Source organism: Hemicordylus capensis, chromosome 1 (assembly GCF_027244095.1).
Source record: "Hemicordylus capensis ecotype Gifberg chromosome 1, rHemCap1.1.pri, whole genome shotgun sequence".
Lineage (NCBI taxonomy): Eukaryota > Metazoa > Chordata > Lepidosauria > Squamata > Cordylidae > Hemicordylus > Hemicordylus capensis.
This window is the reverse complement of record NC_069657.1, coordinates 204,683,356-204,711,292: the sequence shown is the minus strand read 5'-3', so window position 1 is coordinate 204,711,292 and position 27,937 is coordinate 204,683,356. Positions and strand designations below refer to the sequence as shown.

Here is a 27,937-nt window from a genome sequence, read left to right as displayed (position 1 = left end):
CAAGCACAGTGTGTCCATGGCTCCTTACCAGCATGGACCCCTCCCACCAATTGCTGTTCCCTTAGAAGTCTTCTAACGTGGCTTTGCTTCACATGCATGCAAGATGGGTCCCTGGAGGGAGGGAAGGAGTGAAGCATGGATGAGTCATTGCTTTGCTCCCTCCAAGCATTCCTCCCCATGGGAAATCAGAGCTCGCCTTAGAGGCCCCATGATGAAGTAGGAGTCTCTAGAGCAGGGCTGCTCAACTTCGGCCCTCCTGCAGATGTTGGCCTACAACTCCCATAATCCTTGGCTATTGGCCACTGTGGCTGGGAATTATGGGAGTTGTAGTCCAAAAACAGCTGGGGGCCTAAGTTGAGCAGGCCTGCTCTAGAGCAATCTCCCATTTCCTGAAGGAGCATGAAACAATAGCATGTTATGTCCTGCTGAAGGTGTTCACAAAAATGGGGGGGGGTGCTTGGGAGGAGCAGATCAGCAGCTCTATGGGGCCTCTTAGAGCATGAGAGAATTGCCATTCTGTTTCTCCAGCTGCCTCCCCAGTGCAAAATGGACAGTCACTTCTGAGGCGCCTTTGATGTTTAAGGGTTTCTGGGGCAGCCTCTCATTTCCTGGTAAAGGAGGAATGGAGTGGAGTGTGACTCCCTTAGGCTCCATTTATGCTGCTGCAGGCAGGAATCAAGGCATTTCTCCCACTGAGAAATGCAGGATTGGTCCAGTTTCTTGGGTCGGTGTGTCCTGTGCCAGACGTGGGTCCCAGCATGTGGCCAAGTACGCAGCCCTCCCTGCTGACCAGTGTTCTTGGAAAAGGAAATGATCATTTCAAAATGAAACATAATAGTACTTGCCAATGTTGATGCAGCCCTTTCTATTCATGAGGGCTGGACAATTGCCTGCAGTGCCCCTCCCCAACAGCACTGAATGCAGCCTAATAGCCATGTATTGTGGTTTTCTAGGTACTGGCCTCTGAGGCCTCACACAGTCATTAAAGCCTAGTTTAATGTGGGTTACCAACATTAACGTGATTGAGCTAACTCACGCCAAGGCAGGAATCTCAGATTCATCTTGGGCTACAAACCACCTTGGCATGGGTTCACACAATCATGCTAATGTTGGTAACTCACATTAAACCAAGATTCAAATGACTGTGTGAACCAGGCTGGTTATTGCTGCCTGCCTGGGTTTTGCTCTTTGTGAGGTTCCAGTTCTTGGTATTTATCAGAGAACCCTGGAAGAAGAGAGTTCTGTTAGGAGTGGTGAAAGTCTTTCACTTTCTTAAGAGTAACAGACACCTCAATTGTGCCAGACAAAACCCCGGAAGGAGATCAATCGGAGGATTCTAAACTCGATCAAGCCTCAGTTTTTTTAGGAGGTGTTATAAGACGAAGTGATTTTCTAAGAAATCGGAATCATGGATCAATTAAAATTTTTCAATGTCAATGGACTAAATAACCAATTTAAGAGGATTTTTTTTAAAAAAACTGAAGAAAGAAAAAGCAGATATTATTTGTCTTCAAGAAACCTATATTAAGTTGAGTAACATTAACTTGTTGGAGTGTAAATTTTTGGGTCAAAGCTATGTGGCCTCTGGAGATACAAAACAACAACAACACGGAGTGGTGTTTTATATAAAGAATTTGGCTTGGACTCTAGAAAAGCAAATACAGAACACAGCTGGTAGATACATAATACTGCGATTTCAAACTCAGCAACAATTTAAAATTACAGTAGCTTCAATATATGCCCCAAATGATAACAAGACGCAATTCTACGAGCAGTTTTTTCAATTTCTGCTAGAAATAGTGGAAGGAGAACTGTATGTGCTGGGAGATTGGAACGCAGTTCTCTCTCCAGTTCTTGACAAGTCTGGACAATACAAGAGGAATTCTGGTAAATTGCCAAGAAATGCTTTGGATTATATGACACTTTTATCTCTTGAAGATGTGTGGCGATATAAACATCCTCTGGAGCAGGGCTATACCTTTTTCTTCCAGCCTCATCAATCATATTCCAGAATAGACATGTGTATGATTTCAAAGTCCGCATTATTGAGACTGATTGAGATAGAAGTGGCTTATGCTGATCACAATCTGTTAGTAATCACACTTAATACTGGATACACAGGCTCAAAAAGGTGGAGATTGAATAATCTTCTGTTTTACAAGAGCAAATCAAGTTGAAATGTCAGGATGAATTGAAGAGCTTTTTCCAGAGAAATTTGACACAAGAAGTTTCATTATATCTGTATGGGAATCTATCAAAGCTTTTATGAGAGGAATGTTTATCTCAGAGGCCTCGAAGAAGAAGGACTCACAAAAACAGAAGCCCTTGCTGACAAATGAGCTGAATCATTTAGAAAACACCCATAAGATGAATCCCCAAAAATATATATGACAAAGTATAAAGTATATTTCACATACATATGGACCTTATAGAATCAAAAGAGACGTACAAGAATATGATTTACTCAAAACAAAAATATTTTGAGAAGGACAATAAACCTGATAAGTTACTAGTGTACCAACTGAGAAAAGAGCAAGAGAAGAGAGCTATTACCTCCATATGGAATGGAGTTACAAACACGGATAAAATGACTGACCAGTTCATAGAATATTACACTAAATTATACTGAAAAGAAAGGAGACATCCAGAGGAGATAGTGCAGTTTTTACAGGATTCACAGTTCTCACCGTTTATGGACAAACAGAAAGAATTGCTGAATAAACCAATCTCGGAGGGCGAGACAAAAGAAGCAATAAGGCATTTAAAAAATCACTCCCCTGGCCCAGATGGATTTTCACCGGTTTATTATAAACAATTTCAGGAAATACTGATTAATCCATTAACTCTGGTAATGAATGAAATATTACACTGTCATTCTTTGTCTTCCTCCTGGCAAGAGGCATTCATTTCTCTTATTCACAAAGAAGGGAAGGACCCAACCCAACCCGAATCGTATAGACCAATCTCTTTGTTGAATGTGGACTAAAGATCTTTGCAGCAATTTTGGCAGGAAGGTTGAAGGGCTTTTTGGCTGATATAATTCATCCGGACCAAACAGGATTCATTTTGAAAAAATACATGAAGGATAATTTGAGATTTGCATTAAACGCAATAGATGACATTACAAGGAAGAAGAGTAAAGCTGCAATGATTTTCTTAGAAGCAGAAAAAGCTTTTGATAATTTGGATTGGTCCTTTCTGTTCAGTGTTTTGGAAAGAATGAACTGTGGACCAAACTTTCTCTCCTGGATTCAAAGTATTTATCACGAGCAGTTGGCTAAGATAATAGTAAATGGGTTTTTCTCCCCCCCCCAAAAAAAGTGTTATTAATAGGGGTACTAGACAAGGGTGCCCCCTTTCCCCTTTGTTGTTCATTTTGGCTTTAGAACCTCTGGCAAAGAAGATTTGACAGGAGCAAAGAATCCATGGAATTAAGATGGCAGTTCAAGAACATAAAATAAAATTATACGCTGACGATGTGGTCCTCACTATTACTCGGCCAGAAGGCTCTTTGGACGCAATAATGGAGCAAATCGACCAATACAGCAAGGTTTCAGGACACAAGATTAATAAAAACAAAACACAGATTATTACATGAAATTTGTCAGCTATGGAATCACGTTATTTGCAAGATAAAACCGGGTTTCAGATAACAACAAAACCTATCAAATATCTGGGGATTAACCTAACAGGAAATAATAAATATTTGTTTAAGAACAACTATTTGCCAGCGTGGAAATCTGTTTTAACAGACCTAGACAGGTGGAAAAAAAATAAATCTTTCTTGGTTAGGAAAGATAGCATCAGTTAGAATGAATATTCTACCAAAAATAAACTTTCTATTCCAAATGATTCTGGTTAGGATCGAAGAAAAAATGCTGAATCTATGGCAGAGGAACCTAAACTCTTTTATCTGGGCTTACAAGAAACCAAGAGTTAAGTTCAAGATTACGCAAGATGTTAAGGAACAAGGAGGATTGGCTGTTTCTAACCTGAAATCATACTACTATGCCAGTTGCCTGACATGGATCTTGGATAGGATTACAGTACCATATGGCTCGTTTATGGATGTGGAGGGATCAGATCTATCAGAAGGGTTACATAAATTTTTATGGATAAATACATTAAGGAACAATCCAGAGATAAAATCCCACACAATTAGAAACAGCTTGCTGAATGTTTGGGATAAATACAAGAAAAGGAATAGTCCGGATATATCGCCTCTGGCATCTATTCTGAATATTTTTTTTCATGAAGAAGAAAAATCCAACAAGTATGATCCTTGGAGAGAGAAAGCATATAGCTTGCGAAACTTAACCATTGGAAAACTAAAACCTAAATCATTCCAAATTATTATGCAAGAATGGTCTGAGGAATCTCCATGGTTCCAATATTTACAAATTAGCTCAATCGTGCAGATAGAGATACAAAAACAAGGAGGGAAGCTTAGAGATTTAACAGAATTTGAATAATTAATAACTAAAAGTGTTGACCACTTACTGGGGTTATTGTTGAAATGTGACACGGAAACAGAACAGGTTAAAGACTGTATGATTAAATGGATGCGAAACTTGAATAAAACAATTGATATGCAAAATTGGGAATACCAGTGGAAAGTGAATATTGAATTCACAGCAAACAGTCTTTTAAGAGAAAACTGGTATAAGATATATTTCCGTTGGTATATTACTCCTATGACTATCAGTAAAATGGATAGTAATTATCCAGGGAACTGTTGGAAATGTAAGCAGCATCCGGGGACATTTTATCACGTGGTTGACCTGCACTAAAGCACAACAATTCTTGAAAAAAATCCACCTTAAGATGCAGCAAATTCTAAACATAAATTTCCCCTATTCACCTGAACTCTTTTTGTTAAACATGACTAAGTCCAGTATACCTACTAAATATATGGAGCTATCATTATATATGATTACTGCTGCCAGGATTCTTTATGCTGCTAATTGGCGATTACAGGAAATTCCGACTCTGGATGATTGGGAATATGCTTCGATGGCTAAGGTGACAGCTTATTTGCGGAATAACTCAGAAGAATCATTTACATTAGCTTGGGAACCTTTTATAAACTTTAACATAGCACAAGGTTTGCATCCACACCCAATGTTTGGCTTTTCTTAGCAATGAGGGTCAGCCTATCCATTACTTATATTGGTTTGTAATTTTTGTCACAGGGCGAGGACAAAAGAAGGGTAGGAGTGGGAATTTTGGATTGTTATTTGTAATAAGTCATATAGAATCATTGAACTGGGAAGCTCAAGAGACGATTATGTAATCATTTTGTCTTTTCTTTCTTTTATGTTAAATAAAACTGAATAAACAAAAAAGAAAAAAAGAAAAAATTTCTGTATGTCTTCACTTTTCAAAATGGAAGTAGGCTTCTGTTGATAGTTTCCTATCCCCAGGTGAAAATAGGCACACTCTTCAACCACCCTAATTCTAATACCAAACATCATTGCACACACACCCCACCCTTCCCCACTATTACATATTGCTTTACCTTCTGTACATTCTCTGTTCATTTATCCTTGCAATTGCCTTTCTTCTATCAGTTCAAAGGACAGGAGGGTGTTTGTTCATGTGATGAAACATATACTGGAACAATATAATTGTCCTGCAATAGGTTAGCAACAGTTTGAAGAACACAGTAGCAACTGTAATGTGTGACCTGGTTGGCTGTGTACATTGTGGTGCCTTAGTGTAATTGTGGATGCATGTGCTGACACTAGAGATGATGCATCTGCTCCCCTCTCAGAGACCAAAGAAAGAGAACCTAGGCCTGAAGAATTACAACTCTAGCAATTTACACCAAACTTTTTAAAATGCACCCCCTAAATACAAATTAGGGGAAAACAGATTTAGTGATTTAACAGAGACAAACGCTAGGAAAGAACGGCCCTAAATAGGGACAATTGGAGCATATGGAGATTAATCAGTAGATTTGGGTCTGCATGCAAATCATATGGATCAGATCTGTGTGTGAATCTCCTAAGAAATGATTGGTATAGTGAGAGTTGACAGCATTAAAGTAGATTCATGAATAGTGACTGAAATGTTATAAGAAATCAACACACACACTAGGCAACTGATATGCTCCTGCCAACTCACCCCCTCCAGCTTAAATAATATTCAGTTATTTATGGTGATCCTGTCCCCACCTGCAGCAAGTAACAGAATGTTTTACTGATTAAACCAGAATCTGAAATTTAAACAAGTCACATTTCCATTTTTGAACAATTAGCTAGTAAGTAATACTAACTGTGTCTTCCTGAAGTAAGTACCAGTTACAACTGTGCCCCAGGCAATGTGAATGTGGGTTTTTAAAAACAGCACTTTAACGTTTATTTCCTTGCAAATGAGCCCATGAATAAGTAGGAATCTAATTCTTTAAGAGGGACCTATTGAGCAATTGAATGCTTGTATAATCAGCTGGAACCAGAGTGGTGAAATTAATGTTAGTAATAAAATAATACACATCAGAAATGTATGGTTCATGATTTTTCATTTATGTTTTCCAAAACTACCTTCTTAGCAATCTGAATGCTGACCCTTACTTGCACCTGTAGACTTTCGGTTAAGTTAATGGCATCTGCATGCGTTTTAGCCAAGGGCAGAATTTAGCATTAAACATGCAGTGCACTGTTTGCAGGGTAAACAATATTTGCAAAAAGTAATGCCTACCAAAATGCCCATCAAAGTTTCATATATCCTTTATGCTAAAAACACATTTTCCATATCTGCTCTGCTCCTTAAACAACTTGTTTAAAATTGTGTGTGTGTGTGTGTGTGTGTATTCTCAATCAATCAGTAAGGAATATTTATTTATTTTTATTTAACATACTTCTATACTGCCCAAAACTTGCATCTCTGGGTGGTTTACAATTAAAATCATGTAAACATTAAAATCATTAACATTAAAATCATTTAAAACACAATACAAAAAGTATTAAAACTACAAATCTAATTAAAAGCCTGGGTGAACAAATATGTCTTCAGTGCCTTTTTAAAAGTTGACAGAGATGGCTTATCTCAACAGGGAACACTTCCCAAAGCCATAGGCCAGCAATGGAGAAGGCCCATTCCCGAGTAGCCACCAGACGAGCTGGTGGCAACAGTAGGCGAACTTCTCAAGAAGATCTCAGCGGGCGATGGGGCTCATGGTGAAGAAGATATTCTCTTAAAAACCTATATCTGACATGATGGCAATTACTTAATTGTATATCAGCTTGGAAGGTGCAAGTATGAAATTATGGGTATTTAAGAGAGTGCCTCCTTTGTCATGAACCCTCCCACCTATCAACATCATCTGGGGAGGTGTGGATATGGCTACCGCTGGCTTATTTGGTGACTACTTGGGACCTAGCCTTTCAAGAAGCTCAGAGGGTGAAATATGTGCCCCCCACCCCCGATGCAAATAACACCTCTGTCAGGGCCAGCATTTTTGGCAGCTGCAGAGCCCCCAGAGCCTTTAGTAGTTCTCACTGCTGAACCTATGTATCTACAGCCTTTGCATGGTGTTGGTGATGCTACAACTCTCTTGGAGCCCACCCAAGTAGGAGCGAGCCCATGGAGGTTTGCCAAGGGCCCCTGGCACCTGGAGGTGTTCTTGATCCTGTGAGGTAGGTTTCAGTTATCCTTAGAGAGAGTTACTGGCCCAACGTCAACCAGCAACCTTTGTGAATGATGAGGGATTTGAACTGGAGCCTGCATGGGCCTACTTTAACCACTACATCACACTGGCGCTCTCTCTCTTTCTCTCTCTCTCAATCTCTCTCAGTAGTTTATATTCTCACATTATGTTCTGCAGTAAAGTGCCCCATCTTTGAACTATTCACATGCACACACCAGTAAGGAGTAAATTATTATTTTCCTCCTTTGTGTTACCTCCATACTAAAGTGCCTGGGAATTAATGCCTGATAGAGCATTGTTGGGGTGGTACCTCCCCAACCCTACTACCTTTTGTCCTTTAATGGTGCCCCAGCATTTGCTGCCTCCAGTAAACTGCCTCATGTTGCCCAAAGGTGGTGCCCACCACAGGTCATTCTTTCATGAGGTGAGTGAGGCGGCCTCCTCAGGCAGCAGATTATTGGGATACCAGCAGGGCAGCAAGATCCCCCACCCACCCATCGCTGCCACTGAAGCAGCTCCTCAGGACCAACCTGACTCTTGCAGTCTTTACCAGGAGTGTGGGGGCTTGGGAAGAGGAGAGAAGGCTGCTCTCCTCTCACACTCTCTGCAAAGATTGCAAGAAGCCCAATGAGAGAAGGCTGCTAGCAACTCTTGTTCCTCTCTGCCTTTATGCCACTCTCAGAGATTGCAAGGGTCAGTTCTGAAATGGGGGTGGCCCCTACTAGGCAGCATTTGACATCTTACTTCAGGCATGATAATACCTTGGGCCACCTCTGGTCACTACCCTGCTCAGGTTGGATATCTGATGCAACCTGAAAATGCTTGTTCCTTTAAAAAAAGGTGTGTGTGTGTGTGTGTGTGTGTGTGTGTGTAAATCAAAAGTTAACATGCTGAGAGAAGGAAGCTGGAGAGAGTGTTTCTTGCAATGAAGGTGGAGTTGCTGCCAGCACTTTGCATGTACAGTTTTTAGTACTTACTGAAACATTCAAAAGTAAATTGGCCATCCATTGCTGTCCATTCTGAACCACTCCAGTTTAGTTGAGCATTCTAATTCACTGGAGACTAATCCAAAATGCTTGTAAGAGTACTTCTTATTCTTTCATAATGGCCCTGTGACAGAAGTGCCGGCTGGGTGTTGACTGGTATTTGCACACCACTTCTGGGTCTGCTCATTTGAGAAGCCGGCTGAAAAATTTCAGTCTCAAGACTGTCCTTCAGTTCTGTTTAAATTAAGCCCAGTTAATCATTTATTCAGTCTTTGCTAGAATAACCTAAAACCTCTGTTTGGAAAAGAGTTCTAGAAAATGTTAAGTGCTTGTAATAAACTGAGCAGCACTGTTAGCAAATTGTCTTGGCAACACAATCACATTCAGGAACATATTCTTGCCTCATTCCCATGTAACGTAGAACCGAGGGTCCAGTGGACCTATGGTTCTGCCCTCCACCACTCACCCCAGTGCAGTTACCTGTCCACATTTGGACAAAACTGGCAGGACCCTACTTGCAGTCAGGGAGACTGCAGAGAGGAGGACAAACTGGCAGCGTGGGTTTCCTTCTGGAATGAAGGACAGCTCCAGCAGCCAATTGCAGCTGGAACAAGGGAGGAGCTTCCCCTTCTACTCCAGTTACTCCAGTGTACAACATTCGGATGTAATAATCCTGGAATGGAACCTTAGGTAGGAGTGGCAAAATTCACTACAAACCTAAGGTTCAAATTGGAGTTTGGGGAGGAAAACTTCAGATAGCTTTTGTTCCAAACTGCGGTTGCATGCATCCAGACATTCAGGAAATTCAACCTCAGGCCTCTCCAACTCTTTTTCCCCATTACATGCAAATGGGGCCTTTGTTTTGTGGGGAATGAGGGCTGCTTCCATTTCATTAAGGCTGCCCATTGAGGTCTGTTAGAATTTGGCCATAACCCTAGCATTGCTGAGGAGGCACTCTTTGGGTCCCCTTTTCCAAAAACAGCCATCAAAAAAGTTATTAATAGGGTGAGGACAGACTCACTAACTAACTAACAAAAGAGAATGTGCATTTTCTATAATTTCATGTATGTTGACCAACAAGCAGGGCCGGATTAAGCTAGTGTGGGGCCTGTAGCATATGTTATGAAGGGGCCCCAAATTAAAAAAAAATGCACATAAATATTGAAACATAAGTTATTTACTTGCATAGTAAAGTAATTAATCATTTCATTTGCCTAGTGCGCCCCCACCAACCATCCCATGCCTCCACTCAGCTGAGCCAGCCAGTCAACAAACTTTGCAAAACACACACACACACACACACTTACTTTTGTGACTCCTGACCATGGGTTCTCCTTTGGAGTTATTTTCACAAAGAGAAAGGGGGTGGGGAACAAAACTCTGAATGTTTAAATTAAAAGGTTCTCAGGAATTCTGTACTTTGAGAAATCTGAACCTATTAGCAATTTTGGCACACAACAGTGGATGTTTGATTCCAGTGTGTGCAAAACATATTGGATCCCAGCAGCCATCACATTAAAAGGGCCATTTGACAATATTAAGAATATATGTTTAACCTCTTGTGCAAGCCTGACAGGAAAGCAGATGTATATTTAAAATAGTTGATGCATTGCAAATGACTGTGATTATGATAAGGTGCATTAGCAACTTCCATGAAAACAGAAGTATCCAAAAGACAATCTTTTGGCAGGAGGCACAGCCTCTTTCAATCTAAATTACACTAACATGCTTAATATTAAAAGGAGGAAATGCACAAATCATTCAGTGCAACCCTAAGCATGTTTACTCAGAAGTAAGTCTCACTGAACTCAATGAGCCTTACTCTCTAGTAAGCGTGCTTGGGTTTGCAGCCTCCATGTATCTTTGGACAATTTCAACGGGCATCCCAATGTAAAGCTAATGAAGTTGGCAACGCAGCAGTAGTTATTTCAGTTCTAGAGGAGAGGAAAGGAGCTCACCTTAAATTTGGCAGCCAGTTCCTTGAGAAGCAATGATCACAAATTCCCTCCCAACAGCACTAGATACTAAAGGAGGATATAAGTGACCCTACCCAACGAGACCGTGATATAAGCTCCCCTCAACTGATCCACTAAACTTTGAGACTCTTCTTGCCGCGCATCTGAGTTACTTCCGGCTTTCTTTTTCCTCTTAAAGGTACACATTCTCATTGTTTATCTTTACCCTCTCCCAGTCAGTTGGAAAACGCTGGCAACATTCAACTAGCATTATCTTTAGCTTCCTTTCTTCCGCCCGGCATAAGTTAGTTGTTTTTTAATCTAAACTGCTTTTATTTCTTTTACTCTCTCTGTGTGTATGTTTTTAAAAAACTTTTACAGTTTAAACAAATAAAGACCAACTCCCTGGCAATTAAATTATCTTTGAGACCCCTTTGCAAGCTATCTGTTCCTATTGTTGTTCTTACTGCTCCCTCCACTTAACATAATAGATAACCCAATCAACACCATGGTGCCAGGAAGACCTTGCTTAAATGCCCTCAAGCAAGGCAAGAGAATGGGCAGCAGCATGCAATGAGGAGAGTCAGAGAGCACCAATTAGAGATCAAAAGAAGGGGCAGACGTTCAAGCCAGGCATGCGGGGCCTGAGAAAATGCGGGGCCTGTAGCAAATGCTACATTTGCTACTATGTTAATCCGCCCCTGCCAACAAGTGATCCTATCCATATCTGGTCAGAATAAAGTTCAACTACAGCCCTATTCAGGCATGCCTGCAAAATCCACTGTCCATGCTGATCCTAAAGGGTGGTGCTATAGGGCCTTTAAAGTAAGCCCTCAGGCCCATGCTCCACCTGATTGACACAATCCCTGAAAGTTCCCTTGTGGGGTGGCCACCTTGGATTGTATCCAATAAATGTTTGCACCTTAAAAAAATTAGGGGGTATGCCAAAATGCGATTCAGCTCTCCAGTTTTCAGGCATCTCCTTTTAAATTCGAGGGCTTACATAGCTCCTTTAAAGTGAAGGAGAACAGGTCCGTACCTGCTCCTCCTCCACTTGCTGCCATTGCCGCCATCCTGGTGCTATGTCCGTGTGCCGGTGGGGCGTCTCTCAGCTGCCCCTGCATGGTGCCAGGACACACACGTCCTCTGCGCATGCCTTAGAAAACTTTTAGATAACTTGGGGAGCTACCCTGAATCGTTTTGTCTACATGTCAAGCTGCAAAAGTGGCTAAAACAGTGGAGGGATGTGTAGGAAGTTGGAGCAGAACACAAGGGCACTTTTTGAAAGCAAATGAACCTGAAAGCAGTTGCAGGATAGACACAGAAATGTGCTTCTTCATATATTGCATAGCTTATGGAATTTGCTACCATCTGATAGGGTGATAGCCCCTGCCTTCGATAACTTCAAAAGGGAATTAGACAGATATATGGAAGAAGATAGCTCTGTCCTCCTCAACTAGCCATTATAATTAATCAAAACCTTCATGCCCAGAGTTAACAGACCTCTGCATAATGCCAGTTGCTTAGAGACAAACAGCAGGGCAGGTCAATTGCCTTCATTCCCTGCTTTTTTACTTTCCCAAGAGTATCTGAAATTGCTGGACAAGATGGACCCTTCCTTTATCCATCAGGGCTCATCTCACATAGTTAATGTGCTATCTAGTCCACCTGACAAATGACACAAAGAATTGCCAGTCATTCAAGATGAATGGCTGCCCAGCCGCCTGGAAACATCTGCCCAGGTTCAGTAGACTGTAGAGACATCTGCTGTGCACATTCAACTGCTGTGCACATGACATCTAAGTTAAGAAGTCTCTCTGCAAGTCACTTCTTTTACACTGTCATTACCTCCAAGCAGGACTGCCCAACTTCGGCCCTTCTCCAGACACTGGACTCCCGCTCCAACAAAAACTGCTGACAATATGACAAAGTATTTATGAGCTTAAAAGGAAATAAGGATAGCATCAGAATTAGACATAATTGTATTTGTTGGAGATTGTTGGAACCTATATTGGCGACTTGGTCTCCAGTCAACACACATTGAATTGCATGAAAATGGTGGTCACGGTGAATGGAACTAGAAGAAAATCCGTAAGGCTTTGATTAGAAATTGTGTTTCACTTTCTACTAGCAGAAAGCTGCTTATAGACTGTTTGTGGCTTAGCAGAAGAGTGTTGCGTGAGAAAAGGGACCCCAAATCCAGATACATTCCTCTCTTTGGGAAATCTCTTGCATAAGACTTCATGCAAGTTCTTTTCAAAATACGTTAATGGCCCACTGAAGTTTATACTGCTTATTATAGCCAGTGGGCAGCATCCAGACTAAGTTAATCAAGCCCCATTTAAGTTAATGACTAACTTGTCTCATTGATTTCAATGGTGCTTTAGTCATGACTAACTGCTCTGTATGCTGGCCTGTATCTTCATTTTCCACCATGTTTCTGGTACTGTAATGCACCCCCTTATAAATTATTCTTCTGTGCTATGAGATGTCTTCCATTAGTGCTTGCTCAAGAGTTTATGAATCAGCATTAAGGCATTCCTTTCTTCTTTCTTCTCTGTTCAAGCCTCTGTGTTCATTAGGATCTTTCTCACGGACACTGAGGCTCTTCACAGGATCAGTGTGAAGAGCCTGAACGGGGTTTGCGGGGAGAGCGGACTTAGCCCGCTCTCCCCGCAGACGATCATTCCTGCAGCCCTGGGCTGCTGGATCGGCTGTCCACACGACTGCCAGCCCCATCACGGAGATGGTGGGGGCTGTGGGGATTGGGGGCTGTGTGGCCCGTAGAAGTTCCAGGATGCCCTGCACAAGTGTGCGGGGCATCCTGGAGAGACCCCCGAGCCTGGGGGGCTGCTTGCAGCCTCCCGGTTGGGGGTCTCCTCATGTGTTGCCATGGCACAGAGCCACACCACAGCAATACACAGTCACATAAATTGCTCCCCTAACCTTGTTTAACGGGAGGAGTACTTTAGTGGGTTACCCGCTTTGGAATCACTGGGCTCGCCTGCAAGCCCGGTGGTTCCCACGATGACTGGAAAGTGGGCTAAGCTCCCTTAGCCCCCTTTCCAGTGATTGTGAGAATACTCTCACTGCCTTTCTAAACTGTACTACTCAGGAGTTACTCCTAAAGGACAACTTATTTTCAGTAGGACTACTCAGGAGTAATTTAGACTGGATGTCAGTCTCTGTTATAAATAGACACTATTAATCCACATGCCAGGCCCACAAATGATGGGCATGATGATGGGATCATCTCAGGGAACAAGTTTTCATAGTGATATTTTGACAACATTTCCTCCCCTAGAGATGGAAAATAGGTGATCGTATTGTTGCACTTACAGCTTCTCTGTGTTGTCCCTCCTTCTTTATAACTATCCCCAAATGATTAGGGTAAAATTGCAGTCATTTTTGCACAGAGGAATAGTTCAGGGTCAGGGTTAGGTTAACAATGAACAAATGTTGTAATCTATCCATGGAGTAATCTTTACAGGACATTCCTGCCCATTTTCATTTTCATTCTTCTGACAACATTGATAAAGTTTTCTAGTCATTTTTGTGTTTAGCTTTTAAAACACCATTGCAAATTTGGCTTTGTAGGCCCAATGGTCAGCGTGGTAAATAAAAGCATGATAACATACAGAATGCTGAATGTATTGCAATGCTATCACCTAGTTTCCATCTATAGGTGTGTAGACCTTGTCAAAAATCACCATAAGCATTCATCCTCCCGCCCCTCAATGGAACCAACCACCCCAGCTGGCTCATGTACTAATAGTGGAAGACAATAAGGCTATTCTCACAACCTGCTATACCCAGGTAGGGCTGCCCTACCTAACAGGGTATGAGTAGTCCTGTTAGTAGTGCCTAACAGGATATGGGTAGTACTGTCCTGAGTAGTACTATTCAGAAAGGTGTCTGAGTGTGAGCCAGAAAGATCCTAACGAATGAATAGGCTTGGACAGAGACAATGGAATGAATGCTTTAATGCTTTTCTTCTTCTTTTTCTTTTCCATATAAACTCAATTTTTTACTAGATTGCAAAACAACCTCATTTACCAATCTTTCCAGAAACTAATATAATCAAAAGATGGAGAATGGGCAAAGTTGTCTTGAAACAAAATAAAACCAGACCATGTGGTTAAAAAAAGCATTGAGATTGACTTAACCCAGTCGAGGACGAATAATATGGGTCAGTTTTTTCTGATATAGCCATATGCCACTTGTGCTAGTACCAAGTATCAAGGGTCATAGTTTTATTTCTCCAGTGTTGAGCAATAGACAAGCTAGCGGCTGTTAACATAAATACTATCAAATCCTTAGATAATAGCTCTGAGTTAAACCCCGAAAATATATTTAGTAGTGCTGCTAACTTAGCCTCTGCTCACCTCTGAGAAAACCTCTGTCCAAAGAGAAAGAACACTAGGGCAAGACTGCCATAGATGAAAATATGTTCCCTTTGACCCACAACTATTCTAGCAGAGAGGGGAACTGCTCTTGTTAATATAGGCTAATCTTGAAGGATGAATGCCTTAGTGCTGTTTCATAAACGCCGCAACAGTATAGCTTGGCCCCCCCCCCGGCTAATAGTGGGATAGAAGGGCACAAGCATGCCCTTCTACCCAACTCCCCATCATGTGAACACTTGGGCTGCCTGCATCCCGAGCATTTACAAAGCTGGGTGGCAAGAGTGGCTGGCAGTGGGGGAATCCTCCACTCCAACCCTCCGGCAGTGGGGGGATCCTCCAGTCCTCCAATCACTCCTGGCACAGTGCATTGTGGGGTGCTAGTGGACTTCTTCCAGCTCCCAGCTCTGCTACTTGCCATGGTGCTGCCCATGTGTTGGGTAAGCAACAGAGCTGCTAGGTAAAAGAAAACATCCCCCCCCACACCAGTGAGGTCTTGAGAACAACCTCAGGGTTTGCTTGCAAGCATGTGATGTTTCTTATTTTATTTTATTGCTTTTTATTTATTATTTATTAAAACATTTTTATACCGCCCAAAACTTACGTCTCTGGGCGGTTTACAACAGAATAAAAACAAAGTAAAACATTCGTTAAGACAAAAATGGGGGGGGGGACACACACATTACAACAATTTAAAAATTTTAAAATAATATTTTAAAACAGCATTAAGGGTCTTTTCAAGACCCAATCAAAAATCAGATTGTTTTTTCCTGGATAGATTCATGTTCTTTGTCTTTCCCCATATTAGCTGCAGAACTGTACACCTGAGGAAATTGCAGAGTATGATAAAAGCACTGAAGATCTCCAATGCTCTCTCTTCCAAAGAAAGAGAACGGAAGTCCAGAATTTTCTGTCACCTGGGCCAGCAGGAGCATGAAACAATATAGTTTCTGAGTTTTATTTTAAGACTATAATAATTAGTGCCATATATATAAACATCTATTGTATAGATACCATTATGGTTCTTTACAATTCCCCGTTAATAGAAATAGAAACAATTTTGTAGATAACGATTGTAGGCATGAATGATTCTAGGATAATCTGCAAATGATTTGTTCTCAGACACTTGCAAAGACTCTTTTAGCCAGGTCTTTGAATAAAATGAAGAGCAATAGATTAGGGAAATGTAGATAAACACTGCTATATCCTGTCTATATGCCTGAGTAATTCACAAACCTTTTACCATTGCCAAATGAAGAAAAGGGCATCGTGATTTACAGTGAACTGAGAGTTCACAGTGACTTTAAAAAGAAGCAATAAAGGAAGATATATCTCATCTTTTTCTCTGGCCTAAGATTGATTCTTGGTGTGCTAGAATGACAGTAAGCAAATCCAGTTCTTCCTGCTGAAGTAGCTTTCCGCTTTCAAGCTTTCTGTCTCTAAATGACAAACACTGCTTGGAGGGAAATTTCCATGCACCTGCAGCTTGACCCCAAACCACAAATAACAGGACAGGAAATTATAGTCCCAATGCTTTTGTATATACATTTTATCTATGGTACATGATTTGTATGACTGCATTACTTGTGTGTGCTAACTTCTCAAGAAGCTCATATTTTTTTATTTTTTTAAAAAATCTGGCAGATGTGGAAAATGAATATTTCATTGAACCATTCAACTTCTATCCATTTTAAAATATTCTGATTGGGCTTTCCCAGAAGTCAATAAAGTTCCCAGACCTTTACAGATGCCATAGAGTTTTAGTCTTTGGGCTGGTTTTCATACTCTAAAGCTCTTGAATGTGATGGGAGTTCAAGCCATCTTCAGCCGCACACATGCTCACAATCATTACATTCTGCTGGCTTTATGAAGTATTGAGGTAGGTTGGTATCATAAACAATGCCTAAAGTGATCATCTGCCCAATGGGGTAGCTCACATCTGCATAAACTGCTATTTGAGTGAGGAATCATGCTTCCTCTTCCCATGTTTCTGGATCTCATCCAAAGGGTGGTATCATGAGGGGCTCAGAGGACATGTTTCAGTCTGATGGACACCAGCTTTATTGCCCTGCTGAAACAGAAATGGAACAGCAACAGGGAACTCCTAGCTCTACCTTTGATACAATCAACTCTAGGGCCACCTAGTGACTGAACCATATAATAACATTACCCATACCTACAGAAAGGGAGATCTAAAGGGAGATGCACATTTGCCTCAATGCAAGGACAAACTGGTCCAGTTTGGATGAATCTTCCTCCCCTCCCCAAACTGGCTAACATGGTTAAGAAGTTTTAAAACTATCACTTAGGTCATGTGTAGAGTGGTGGTTTGGATGAACTGCCCCACTCACACACAATGAAGGAAGACACCTGGAGGATGTCATGACATCTGGGAAAGACATCGAGATGGGTGTGCTCATGATGTGTTTTCCATGTTAACTGTGTGGGATAGTTCAAGGGAGAGGAGAATAGAATCTGAATTACTTCCTCTTTCACCACTTCCTGTGTGGTGTTGATTTGCAAACCTTACCGAACCTGTTCTCATGACCGCAGATTCCTGGGTGGGATGGGGTTAACCCAGGAATCCATTGTTGTACGGAGAGCTGGGAGGCCTCCCAACCCAGCTACTCCAAACCTGGGTAGCCCAGATTTGCTACTCAGCTTAAAAATGAGGTAGGAGACAAAGAGAACCATCCTACCTTTCTATTTAGATCATCTACAGTACTAGCATGATTCAAACTGTTAATGGGCTGCCAGCGGCCATGTTTACCATAGAGTTCTGTGGAAAGCAAGGTCAGGCAGAAAGGAAGTGCTGCAATACTGAGAGGAGGCATGAGGTAGGAGTGAAGAGTCCCTTGAGCCCATCCATTCCCGATATAGTTGTGAGAACAAGTCCACTGTTTATTCCTCTCTTTGTTCCACCTCCACAATTGACTAAAATAAACCTAGAACTTTGTAGTAAGAATGAAGCATGAAAACTGTCAGCATGAAAGAACGCTCCTGCCTTCTAAGATTTTCACCATCTATGAAAGCATCATTCCAAAAGAACAAATGAACATGACAAAGGGACTCTAATTTGCGCTTTGCAAGTTCTATCAGTTTTCACCTCCCAGCCCTTCCCAGTATTCATCATCCTACTCTGTTGTATGTTGAAGGCATTGAAGAAATGTAATGGAGTAGATATACTGCTGGGATAAACTGGGCTAGCTCTGTGAACCTGAAACAAATCTGTAGCTAGCTTTTGAAGCATCTAGGGATACAACTCAATATTTTCAATTTTATGTTTTTCTTTAGTGAAACCATACATGAAGGTTGAACCTTTTTTGCTTCTAGGGCAAAGCTAACAATGTACTGCAACCCCTTTCTACGTGAAAAGCTGAATGCTTTCATGGCAAAGTGTATTGAACACTTTTCATTGTAAAGAGAGTTCTTTAGAACGAAATGTGTAACTTTTGCACTCAACACAAGGTTAGGTATTCATCTGAAGTTCACTGGAACAATCCACTCTGATATCCTTAAAGTGGAGTTATTACATAGTTCTGTTTAAAAATGGTTGCATTGCTCTCGCAGGCTAGAGAAAGGAAAAATATATATCAAATATATATGACTGCATATATAGACTGCAGCTGTAATTGGTTAATTAGATTCTTTTTCATTGATGGAAAAGGCATCCTTGATTAATTGGGCAACACATCTTAAAAATGTGATTTATTTTTAATATCAAAAGTGCCGGATGGAAGGCACTACGTTAGAATCTTAGATGGGGCATCTCCATCCTCATTCAAGAAGAAATGGCACCTGTTGTGACACCAACTGTGCACCAACTAAGAACAGCAAAATCATGTCTCTATTGATTAATCAACTCAATTGATTAGATGACTAAGATTTCTTTAATCAAATGACACTTTACTAATTAGAAGGAAAGTAATATGCCAATAGAAGATCCTTTTCTTCATGTTTGGAAGGCAAGATTTTTCCTTGCTGGTTTGATACTAGAGATGTGCACAGAACCGCTGCTGGGCGGTTTGAAGGTGGTGGGGGTGTCTCTTTAAGGGCATGGGAGGGTGCACTTACCCCTCCCGCCGCTTTTTCCCTGCGCTCGTTACTGTTAAAAGTCTTTGGGGCGGAAGGGTACCTCCCTGCCGCCTCATTGCCCTCCTCGGCCAGAAGTAGCTAGAAGTACCAGGCGTGTGTGTGCCTGTTGCGTTACGTGGGCATGCATGCACAATGGCCACTTCCGGCCAAGGAGGGCAACGGGGCGGCAGGGAGGTATGCTGCAGCCCCAAAGACTTTTAACAGTAACGAGTATTAGCGGGGGGAAAGCGGCGGGAGGGGTAAGTGCACCCTCCCCCACCCTTAATGAGGCACCCCCGCCACGTTTGAACTTCGAACCAGGCCCCGTGTTCGAACCTGTTTGGAGGCCTCCAAACAGGTTTGTGCACATCCCTTCTTGATACAGCCCTATTCACATACTGAAGTTGTTCGCAAAACTGGGGGTGGTTGGGTGGAAGGCTGTGCTTCACTCACCTCCCCACCCCCACATGATTGCAGGAATGTTTCTGGGAGTGCAGAATGCACTCCCAGGTGAGTGACCACTGGAAAACCAGGATGACACGACCCAACCTCCATGTATCCCACAATGTACCAAGCACAGTGAGTTGGGGGATTCTGCCAGGAGAAGTGCCCATCTCTGTGACTGTGAAGCCTGCTCACATCCTTAACCCAGGCTAAAAGCTGGGCTACAAAGCTGGGCTAGGTGGCGCTGCCCTGCTGGGATTGCCCCCAATCCCGGAGGTTCTCACGCACAGCCTGTTCTCTTTCCAAGCCTGGGTTAGGCTGCATATGAGAACAGCCTCATTGTGTTCAGTCTGTATGCATGTACAGATTTATACACATGTAGTTATTCGCATGTTATGTTCAACGTGTGAACTTCCTCATTGTACCTTGCATTTAAGAGGGTCTTACCCAGGTTCACTTTTAAAATGAACACAGGTAAAATCATTCACATAAAAACATGTACATATGTACATACAATGTGAAGTCTGACTAGGGCTCTTGTCTCTCTGTCCCTTTCCTATGCCCTTGGCAAAACTGTGCTCCCTATGTACCCTACTTAAGGATGTATGCTCAACTTCTGTTACGTATTGAAGACAACTGAACTGTATTTCTTTTGACCTTATGAATAGTTCAATAGACACATCACAGTTGAAATGCTGCTCCATCCTCTCTTCAAAGAGGTTTTTTTCAGCACACATTGAGTTGTGTGATCTGGATGTACAATGACTTTTTCATACAGCTACCCCCCCTGCTGCCAGGGTATTTCATTTGCAGGTCTTTGTTCACTTGGACATCGGTTACATTTGCCCAAGTTTGTCACCTTGGCTAGGTTAAAAAACAGAAGGTTAAAATAATGAATCCTTGGTAGTGTGCTATAGAAATCTGCCTTGTGAGATACAAACAGGTAGGTTTTTTTGGATCTTTTAACAAGCTCCTTTGAGGTCTGCAGCCACAGCCCTGGCCAGTAGCTCAACCATATAACCCAAATTTAACGAGTCTCTCTCCACTTGGTTGCCTATTGCCCAGAGAATAAAACACAGACTAAAATTTGTAACATTTATTACATCATATTTAGTTTAAAGCAGCAGAATGCAGAAATAGAACAGATTACAGAATAATAATGACAGACAGCATACTTAAAAGCATAGGTCAACCAGGATGGTAGACCCTTATGTCAGATAGCATGATAAAGGAGCACGGAACAACCAACATGGCAGACCTTAATTCTTCATCAAGGTATACTTTTTATAACCCCAACTTGCAGGAATCAAATGCCATATTCAGTAATGCATTTTGTTCTCCGTTATTATTGGCTAATCCCAACCAAGTATTTCTTCCCCATATTCACTCTCCTTCATGTGTTGGTCCACCTCATCCTTGTTGCCTCCTCCCTCATGCCCCTTACTCTGTTTTTCCATGGGGCTCATGTCTGGCTTCCTGTGGTTTTTAGCCAGTGCAGAGCTCACCACCACTACCTCTTTTTCAGGGGAACCCTAACCCTAAATGGGTTAGGCGTTTATTAACTTCTACTTCTGTTGGACACCTCCGCCCAGCCAAGTGGAACCTCCACCCTGTTATGTGGAAAGTGTTCTTCACCAGGTCTAGCACAGTTGAAAGAAGGCCTAGGCGCCTTTGCGCGTTGATTCTTTTCAACCCATCATACTATAGTAACATGCATTGATTAAGCTATGTGCAGATCTCATCCGATTTTCCTGTGGGCATCAACCATAATCATGCACCTTCGTCTGAAAGTGGTTCTCCCTACTTAGCAGTTCTCCCCAAGCAATAGCAACATATTTAAAGCCATTTCTCAGTTCTGATTACACCACCGCTTAATTTCTAAATGTGCCACAAGTCTTACACAAGCATCATCAATATGCTATGGCACATTTTAAAAGTAAAGAATACATCTATTTCAGAGTAGCATCCCATTAGTCAATATAATATTTAAAGCATTTGGTTTCAGCATGTGGCTTTCTTAATGGAAACTGAATATTGTAATAATAATATTATTATTTTCTGTGCCCCACTTTTGTAACTGTAATGAGGTTCCATCTAGTCCTTTTTTTCAGTAAAGCAGGAACCAGCCTACTGGTCAATATTGGAAAAGTCACCCAAGGCTTACAGATCTCTTGCCACCTTGTTGGGCTTGTGTACTGTATAGGTGGACGCACCTTTAATATTGCTGTTGTCTCCTGCCTATGGTTTCTGTCTCATTGAAACAGCATGGCCATATTTAGTAGAGCAGTTCTTTTCTTGCACAATTTCAGCATCTTTCATGTAAACTCAGCCCCCAGGAAATTTATTGCAAGCAAAAAGAAAACTTACAAAGCTTATCTGAGCCTTGTATCATCAAACCCAACATATCCTGGCACAGTTTCCCCTGCTCCCGCCACAACAGAAAAAGGATTCCCACAAGATTTATGTGTCCTGTGTTTACCATGTGCTTTATAATCTGTACAAATAATAATTTTGAGTTCAATTTATTTTATTATGATCCGGGATGCTGCTGTATATCAGGATGATGCCATATTTTTTCTTTCACAATCAATTGTAGAAAAATCTCAATATTTCTCTCTCATTGAAAGCCCAGTGCTTCTCTCATCTGGGTACATTATATTCAGAATGTTTGTTTTATGAGAGTGTCTCATCTCGAATGCTTATCTAGACAAGACAGAAATAACTGGTTTGGCAAATACAATAAATCATAAAGCAAGCAACGTTATCACTTTCCCGAAACCACAGTCATTCTTTTATTTGTATAAACTCAAATTTAAGAGGCAGAAATTTAGCATCTAATTAGACTGTGAGAAAATATTAAGCTTTCAAAAACAAAAGCCCATTTCACCTTCCCCATAGACTTTCTACCCACTCACCCTTCTCAATCTGCTTCTGTCATAGCCACTAATGCAACCACTCCCCTTTTCCCAAGGAAAGTGTGCCACCAAAGATGTTTTAGATCTGAGAGCAAACTGTCATTGACATCACAGTTTGTGTTAATCAGAATTTCTAAAACTCATTATGGATGGTTTGCTGTCGTAAAGCCGCCACAAACAGAAATTTGTGCAAATGTATTTAAAAACTGTCAGATTTTTAAAAAACATTCATTCACAAAGTGTGAGCCAGATTAAATATCACTAAATATCACAGTGTTACCTCTAAGGCATGCACACATGCGCATGCTCATAATTTTTTAATGTCCATTTGGTTAATTTTAGATTCCGCTCAGGTTGAAGGCCCCCACTCTGAAGCACACGTGCTTGATATCACGCCTTGATATTTCCAACCAGAACAAAACTCATTCCATACACAGATTTGAAAAGATTAGAGCGAGGACTGCTTGGTGGTCTTGTGGAACAATGTGTAATCTCACCTATAGATATTGGTGGTTGTTTAACGCAGACCATTCCCCTATTAACACAGCAGATGACATTTGCTTGTTTTCGTTGTTGTCCCCCTCCCCTTCTTTTCCTATTGTGGTAAAGTGACATTTCATCACAGGCAGGTTTTAGTTTGAATATTGGTTCAGAAATGTTGGCAGCACACAAACACTCTTTGGGCCCTTCTGTTTGTTCTGAAAATGTCCATTTACCGCTTCATAGAAAAGCTGTAGAACAGACAGAAAATTCTTCTTCCCCCCACCCCACCCCCCGTCTCAGATTAAAAGAAGATATATTCAGCTTAAAGAGCACAGCTATTACAGAAAGAGAATTTTCAGAAAAGAAAGAGGAAGTGGCTTTTACTTTTCAACACAGATAAGACTTTGAGAAGAGTAAGAGGCATTGTCATTTCATTAAAAACCAGAGAAGAATTTACAAGATATTGATGAAGAGCAAGAAGAAGAAGAAAATACAGCAGCCCATCTAACCAGTTCAGACAAGTGGCAGCAAATGGTCAGGTGCCCTTTAAAGTTAGACTCAGTTCAGCCCTCTATGCTCACCAAGTAACTGGGAGGTAGATAGAACCAAGGACCCACCCTTCTGAGCCCTCCAAGCAACCAGGAGGCAGATAAAATCCCTCTGTGCTCCACCAAATAACCAGGGAGGCAAGCAAAACCCAGAACCAGAGGTGCACCTAGGTAATTTTGGAGCCTGGACCTAAAGGCCTTTGGAAGTCCCCCCCCCCCCCCCGCAGTATTTTAAACATGTTTTTGATGCGACCACACCACCCAGGACCGACTAAAAAGGATTTGGAAGCCCCTAGGGGGTGTGGAGGGTGTCTGGACTTCGGCCCCGAAATCCAGGGGTAAGAACGCCTCTGCTGAGAACCCATCCTCTGCACTCTCCAAGTCATCAGGAAGCTTTACAGACAGGGGTTCTACCCCGAATCTCCTTCAGAAGAGAGTGTGTGTGTTCACACACCAGCCAAACTTACCCCGAAGTCCCTTCGAGATTCTTGGACCCACTCCACACACAAATAGGGCTTTGTGATGTGAATTCTGGCTTATCTCAACGTATTCCCGGATTTTGAAAATGCTGGTTTTAAGCTACTTTTTTCTGAGAGCGCTGGAGCAAATTATTATTATTATTATTATTATTATTATTATTATTATTATTATTAATTTGATTTCTATACCGCCCTTCCAAAAATGGCTCAGGGCGGTTTACAAAGAGAGATAACAAAAAAATAAGATGGCTCCCTGTCCCCAAAGGGCTCACAATCTAAAAAGAAACATGAGATAGACACCAGCAACAGTCACTGGAGCTACTGTGCTGGGGGTGGATAGGGCCAGTTACTCTCCCCCTGCTAAATAAAGAGAATCACCAGGTAAAAGGTGCCTCTTTGCCCAGTTAGCAGGTTCTAGCTTATCTCAACGTATTCCCGGATTTTGAAAATGCTGGTTTTAAGCTATTTTTTTCTGAAAGCGCCGGAGCAAATAGCATGATAAGAGGGATGCTCTCTTTAGAAATGCAGATATCGCTCTTTAGGAAGCTCCCCCCACCATTGGCTAGAAGGAAAACACGGACGCATGCCATGTGAACTTGTTTCAAAACAAAACCCAATAGCAGAGGTGAAGGGCTGCTTCTCTCAGTGCTGTGAGTGTAGTTTGAAGTGACTTCACTCAACATTTACCCCAGAGCATGAAGCCATGTGTGAATAATTCCCAGGAGGCAGATGAATCCCCTCTGCTAACATGCACTTAGTAACATGCATACACCTACACACAGCCAAGCCACTTGATATCAACGCTCAGCCTTTCCACGCTATTCCAAATACTCATCACTCACCCAAGAACCAGATCACACACCATGCAGTACACTCTTTCTCCAAAACAGTCATACTGGGTTGTTCATCACAGCTATGTTCCCAAGTCTGACTCCCAAGGCAAAGCATATCCAAATGGAGAAATATCTTGGTGAAACCTTCAATTGGTTTTTAATAGAATGTTAACTTTTGGGGGAGAAATCATGAGGCGCTCATAAAGGCATATCTCACATATGTGAATTATCATGCAGCGCTATGGTGATACCAGAAGGAAAAGGGAAAGTGAATAAAACAAAAACAGAAAGTGTACACCATCATCACCTTCAGCAAAAGCAATTTCATAATAAGGCTTTTATTTCTCTTTTGCAGACTTGTAATGTCAGAGCTCACTCTAGGGGTTTCAAGTGGAACTTGCCAGTTCAGCCAAGGATAGATTCTGGACAAACATCATTGGTAGCCATATGAAGAAGGTCTCTCTGTACCTTCTATCAACTCCTTACTCCAATATGATATTATTTTACCCTGGTCTAAATAGTGGGGAGTAGACTGCTGATGAATAGGAAGTAAAATCAATCAGATTAGGGCCTGTGATTTGGAGAAACCACTCCTCCCCCTCCATCGCTATTGACATTGATCAAATTATTGATTTTCATTCTCACTTAAGCATTCGGACATTCAAACCAGTCTTTATGGGACAGGATTCTCGCAGAGGAGACAACACTGGAAACTTTGTTGTATAAGAGCACAATAGTATGTGTCCAGATAATATTGGCCTTACAAAATCACCAGTCCACAGAGGCTGCACCACAGAGGAGCAAGGCCCACATGTTGCCCCCCTGAAGGTCTATACAACTGGGACAGATCTATAACAAAATGTAATTCCCAACCTGGCTGCTGGCTAGAACTCAAAGGGGGGGAAAGGTACAAAAGAGGCTATGAGCAATGATAAACTGCCTGACATGTTCTACCAGCCAGTCAAGATGGCTTCCTCCAGACCGTGCCAGGATTCAGGCAGAAGGCCCTAAGTGGTATATCAGCAAAGGGGCCAAGCTGCTTCCTTATAAACCATTTCATACATTCTGCCTGAAGAGAGAGTGTTTAGGTCTGAGCCAGCAACTAAGTAGATGAAATCATCTCAGCTGCTGCCAAGGTAATATCTAAAACTGAGATTTCTGAAACGGTCTCCCTTTTGCAGCAACAGTTCAGAATTACCTCCTTTTGCTTCAGCTTCCTGCCCTAGGAGCCTGTCCGCTAGGCTAGGGGGTTCCCTAACTCTCCAAGACTCTGGAGCCCCTAGCTATCCAGGATGTGGGAGAAGAACATATGCGTTCATGGTACCTGTTTACTCTTATTGCATATGGTTGGTCAGCAAAGTATCATCCGAACTGGCCACTGTCTTGTTTGCTCATGCTCTCTCTGAATATCTTGTGCCAAGGTTTCCATATGTCCTTACTTGTGCTGCTCTGAGGTAATGACTGGCTCACTTACCTGAGCCACCCAGATTGTTTTACCGAACCACTTCTCAAGATATTTCTGATATAACATGGTACCTATTGTTACCTGTTCTGTTATGCAGAAATTCAAGAGGCAAAGATTTCTCACCTGGGAAAGGCTTCTCCTGTTAAATCTCTGCAAAGCAGCTTTTAGGGTATACTGTTTCACCTTCACAAGACCTACTCTACAAGATAGATCAAGACTCAGGGAAAAGAAAGGGCCGCATATTTAGCAGCACCTAAATACTTCAAAGTAATTAAAAATGCAATCTTAGAATTTTAATTAAAAGTGAAATCCTAAACATAATTACTTAGAGTAGCTAACTGAAACTGGTGTTACTTCTGATAGAATACATTTAGTCATAGAGGGTTTTGTGAAATATAGGGAATGTTTCTTCTTGGGAAGCTTATGTGAACCAGGGTTTGCCCCTCATAATCTACTTTGCCCACAAATATTTGTATGTGATGCTGCCACTTCAGCCCCGTTCAGATCCAATCAACTTCCTAAGAAAAAGAAACTAAATAGTTCTTGCAAGGCACTGATACCACCCCAGTGCATGGACCAACATATTACTTCCTATGTGGGGGTAAAAATCTTGGGAAGTTCTATGACTTCTGGGCAGATCCCAGTTGGCTGGATTTTTTTTTTTTTTTTTTTTTTTGCTGAGAAAAAAATTGGCCTACAATGAGTGACAGTCACTGCCATTAACAGGAGAATGACACCCTAGCTAAAGTCTAAGAAGAAGTCACCAGAGCTCTAAATTCCTCCATTAAAATCACTTAGCGAAAATATTATTTTCAACTGAGATCTCATCTCTAACATTACTCTATTAGGTGGCTTAGGAGTGTAGCTGTCATAGAGCAAGGGAGTGCAATTGTCCTGGGACTGCTGATAAAGATGGGGCTATCTCCCACTAGCAATGGGCCCGGACCGGTCCGGAGGCCATTGTAAAGGCCTCCGGACCGGTCCGGACCTGGGTGTTTCGGTTCGGGGGTGGGGGGTAGCTTTAAGAGCAGCGGGAGGGTTTACTTACCCCTCCCGCCGCTTTCCCTCTCTGGCGCCGTAATGTTACAAGTAATTGGGGCGGCAGGATACCTCCCTGCCGCCCCTCCCCCGATGTTGCTCTAAAAAACCTCCCAGTAGTTCTTTGCGCGCGTGCATGTCAGAGATGTGAAGCGCGTGCACAATGTGTGCGCGCGCAAAGGACTACTGTGAGTTTTTTTAGAGCAACATCGGGGGAGTGGCGGCAGGGAGGTATCCTGCCACCCCAATTACTTGTAACATTATGGCGCCAGAGCGGGAAAACGGTGGGAGGGGTAAGTAAACCCCCCCCCCGCCGCTCTTAAAGCTACCCCCCACCCCAGTGCCGGACCGCAGTATGGCGGTTCCGTGCACACCCCTATCTCCCACTTCCCTCATCTCTCTAAATGTGGAGGTTCCTGCACGGCTTCACCAGGGGGTCCTCTTTCACAATTCCTATCTGTTGTCCCAGCAGCCCTTAGCATTCTTCTCATATTGGTTCTGTGCTGGCCCTATTTAGTGGGGGAGAGCAACTGGCCCCTATCCATTCCCATCACAACATCCCTCCAGTGGCTGTTACTGGTGTCTACCTTATGTTTCCCTTTTAGATTGTGAGCCCTTTGGGGACAGGGAGCCATTTTTATTTATTTGTATATATTTAGGTAAACC

General features: G+C 42.1%; 1 protein-coding gene across 5 annotated transcripts in view; it reads left to right on the top strand.

Moving 5' to 3' along the window:
- Positions 1 to 27,937, top strand: part of PDE1A (phosphodiesterase 1A) — a 217,129-nt gene that overhangs the window by 132,984 nt on the left and 56,208 nt on the right. The window lies entirely within an intron of this gene.